Raw genomic sequence first — 4,407 nt, forward strand, 5'->3', positions numbered from 1 at the left:
CCTCCGCATTGTCAACCTGCAGCCGCGGCCACTTCCTGACGCGGGCACGGAAGGGCCGGGCAGCCCCCCTGGAAATGTACGAGGCGTGGGAAGGAGAAGGGGACTTTGGGGGAAAGAGTGGGAGGCTGGGCCTGCTCCTGGCACCAAGACGGATATTTGCTTTGCTTTTACTTTTTTTTTTTTTTTTTTTGGCCTATCAGCAAGTGAGCTTACCCAGCGAGCTCACCGGTCAGCCGCACTAACCTCCTCTTCAAGTCGATTTGCGGGTTCGTGTTAGCCGGCGAGCGGAGAAACTGAGGTTCAATCTCATTTTTGTTCTTACTGATTGTCTATTACTGTTTGGTTCCTTTTGAGGCCCATGGTTGTCTATTGCGATGGATTTTCTCTCCATCCAAGGCATGGGTGGGGATGCTCTAAAGATAATGACCAAGAAGAAAAGTATGTGTAATCAATATTACCCTTAAATAGGACTTAAATTACAGAACACAAAGCATTATGCATTTAACCCTGAACAGTATTTTTCATGCAAACTTTAATTTAATAACCACTGAGCTAGAATCTGGAAGACAAATATATTTGTACATATTTTCCTGAGCATTCAAACCACTTTGCGGTTAAGATGGTTTTGAATTCAGCAGACCTGGGCTGGGGCTCAAGCTTTTGCTTGATGCTGCAGCCACTACAGCCACACTTTCAGAACCACAGCTTTGAGACAGCTGTCACTTTTCCCCCAGGTGATTGGGGCGTGTGGGGAACTCAAGAAAATTTCTATTTGGCTGCAAGGTTTACTTCCTTCCATTTTAACATTGAGCCTTATAGGCTTAACCCGAGTTAATACATGTGTTTGTGGTTCCCAACGCATGGGAAAGTCCATAGCACATGGATCTGGTATTTAGTAGGTGCTCAATAAGTGTTTACCGAATTTAAAACTTGCTTGATCAGATCAGTGTGGAATTTCCAGTTTCATGAATTCCTCATTATCAGGTGTTGCACTATTTATTCAACATTCAGCAAATGTTTTCTTGTACCTGCTATGTGCCAGGCACTGGGCTAGAAACTGGGAATCCAGAGGTGACCTAGAGGTGAACATAAAAGTGCAATGTGATGTGCTAACTTCTAAGACGGAGTTAAGAAGCGCAGAAGGGCGCCCTGCAGGTTAGTGAGCAGCTGAGGCTGAGGATCCACTGCTGGCACCTGAACTCAGTCCTGAATGTGACAGGCAAAGAGGCCCAGGGCCTTCCTGGTAGATGCAGGCAGGGAGCTGCAGGAAGATCCTGACTCCCCTCAGGCTACTCCTGGCTCACTGGGTCCTTGCTCACCCGCTGAGGGGTCAGCAGGTGGGCACTGGCCTGTCCCTTCTGCTCTCTGGTGCTCTTCTGGGATCCCAGCAGCCATCAGTCCAGCCCAGGCAGTTAGAGTTAGAATTAGTCAAGAAAACCGCAGGCAGCAAATATCAGTCCCAGCATACAGGCAGCTGGGCAGCTCCAGCCTTCTTCTGGCTTCTGGTCCATATTCTCTCCTGCTTGTCTCTCCATCTGGGGGACTGTCTGTCTCTCTCGCCTGCTGGCCTTCCAGGTTTTCTCTTTACCAGCTAACCCCTTTTTAATTTTCACATTTGGTTGAAACTATTTAAAGGTCTTAATGGATTTTATTTCAAAGGGCAGATGCCAGCCCTCTAATAGCTACTGGTGGTCAGTGGTTCTTTGGGTGCTGGGGTGGGGGCTCCCTGAGCTAAGCCAAGCCCAGCCCAGAGAGGTCCAGAGCTTGGTTTTTGAATAGGAGCCACACCAGCTGATTTGAAATCCTGGCTTGGCCACAGCTCAGCCCTCTGACTTGGAGCAAGATTCTTAACACTCTCTGAGTCTCAGTTTCCAGTCTGTAAAATGGGTATTATAATAATGGACCTTCCATATAGGATTGTTGTGAGGCTGAGACAATGTATGTTTAAAAGCACTTAGTACAATGCTTGGCCTATGATAAGTGCTCAGTAGAAGCCAGTATCAATACTGTTAAGATGATTATTATTCTTATTATTAATTATTACTAAGCAGCATCCTGTCCATGGTAGACTGTAAGTTAAAGGAACGCTGGGTCACTGGAGGAAAGAAAGGTGCTGGAAGCAGTTTAAGCTTCTTTATCAACCACTGGCACCCTCCTCTCAGTGAGGCTGCCCTGGGGATCAGTGAGGAGTTAAGACCCAACGCTTGAGCTCATCACCTACACTCAGGGCCAGCAGGCCAGTACAGTGGCTCAGGCTCCATGCTTAGAAGCACCCTGGGCTTGCTCTAATGCTGTGCTGTCATTATCTTCAAATTCTTAATACTTTGGAACTAGGGGCCCGCATTTTCATTTTGCACTGGGCCCAGCATATTATGTAGCTGGCCCTGCCTACACTCTTCCCTAGAGAGGACGTCTTCCATGCAAAGAAAAGGAAACTGAGGTGCAGAGAGAGGGGCATGACTGGCACAAGGTCACACAGAGAGAAGCCACTGGCTGGGGGGGGGAGGGTATGTGTGGAGGAGGGATCTCTCACCCACCAAACCTCCTCTCCCACCTGGCCCTTCTGGGACTGAAAGGTCATGTGCTGCCTCCTGGTCTGCCCACCTTTGAATACAGAAGCCAGACTTTTCTGAGGCCCTAGGCCCCAGTATCTAGGTAAACAGGGCAGTGACTCAGAGTGCCACTGAGGGTCTAATGAGCTGGGAGGAGAGGTGGCCATGGAACGTGACACTTAGGAGCCAGATTGCCTGGGCTTTGGCCTATCCTTGCCTCTTACTCAGACCTGGGAGACTGACATCCTGTTACTTGAGCTGGATGGAAAGACACGTGCACTCAGACATCCATGTCCCACGCGCTGCACAGAATCCTGCGTGAGGGAGGCAGGCAGTGTGAGTGTGTGTGTGTGAGTGTGCGTGTGCATGTGTGAGTGTGCGTGTGTGTGCGTGTGTGCGTGTGTGTGTGTGTGGAAGGTGAGAAACAGACTGAGAGGACAAAACACCCGGTTCTAGCAGCTTTATACTTCTACATACATTGCAGAGTTGGGGGAGTAGAGCCTGGGAAATACAAATGGCCAGTCTAACGGGCAAGACAATCACATGAATACATACATACATTCTGTTCTTTTCATCCGTGGAGAAAGTCACAGTTTGAAATATGAGGTTATTGGAAATGTTCTTTGGCGAGAGGGATGTGAACTGCAAACCTATCCCGGCTGATGCCACAACAGGCCTTGGCATTTTGGAGGCATTTGGATTTGTGGCTGGGAATGAGGTTGACCTTAATGTGTTCCAAGAAGTCACCTGCAAATGCCTGGAATTCCATTAGGGGTCCTTCTCTAGGATTACGCATTATTCTTTTTCTGAGACCCTGTTTAAACTTCAAATCCCTGAGCCACTGAGTTCCTAACATGACAGTGCTGTGTCATGAGATAGGGTTGCCCAAGGGCCCTGGAACCCGAAATGTACCCCTGATGAGTACTACAAGGGGACCCAGAGGTTACAAAGGAATCCTCTATCACCCTGGGCTGCTGACTCAGCCCAGCTCTGCCTGCAGAAGTGGGAGCCCAAGGGAGACAGGGGGAGAGTCGGGCCTAATCAAAACCCACACCCCAAATCCTGGCCAGGCTCACTCCAGCGGTTGAAAAAGCCAGAAGCCCCAAGTCAGTCTTACCTGCAGGACCCTGCTGTACCTTATTCGGCCCTCTCTTATCACTCCTGCTGGGACAGTCATGCTTTTCCTCAGTGACAGCTCTGTGGTTGCCCACAGGACGTCACTATAACTTTCAACGTTCTTAAAGCACACCCATCACACTGCGACCCTTCTGGGAGCCTATCAGCTCTCCTGCCCAGAGGCCAAATTTGGCACTCTCTCTGGGGTGCGGAGGAAGAACATGGAACCCAGTCACTCCAGAGACGCCCTGGAGTGAGACAGGGCGAGCTCCCGGGGGGCTGGAGCACCGCCCCAGGCTGCCCGCCTGGTCCCCACGTGCAAGAATCTGCACGCTTGCTGCCTCACTTGCTTCCTTCCTCTCGGTTCCTCCCTCGCCAACCTACCTGGGGGCAGGTAATAAAGCAGGAGGAGGGAGATGCAGGGATGGGGCGGGCGGGGAGCCACGTGGGGCCATAAAGCCCAGCTAGAGAGGGCCTGTCCAGGGAGTGTCCCCCAGCCCGCAGGAGCCAGCGCTCGGAGGGACCGCCAGCCTCGCCAGCCGGAGCGGGAGCCGGAGCCGCAGGGCCCGGGAGGAGGCCATGCTCCGAGGCGCGCCTGAACGAGGCCTCAGGGGCCTGAAGGGCGCCGAGGCCTCCGCGGAGGACTTGGGGGGCTCCCGCCCGGAGGCAGGGAGGGGTTTGGGGGTGCTGAGGGAGAACAGCGCCCCCCGCGGCCCGGGCGCGGCGGAGGAGGAGGCGG

The sequence above is a fragment of the Galeopterus variegatus genome, unplaced genomic scaffold, assembly GCF_000696425.1.
Source record: "Galeopterus variegatus unplaced genomic scaffold, G_variegatus-3.0.2 Scaffold2207, whole genome shotgun sequence".
NCBI classification, from domain to species: Eukaryota; Metazoa; Chordata; class Mammalia; order Dermoptera; family Cynocephalidae; genus Galeopterus; species Galeopterus variegatus.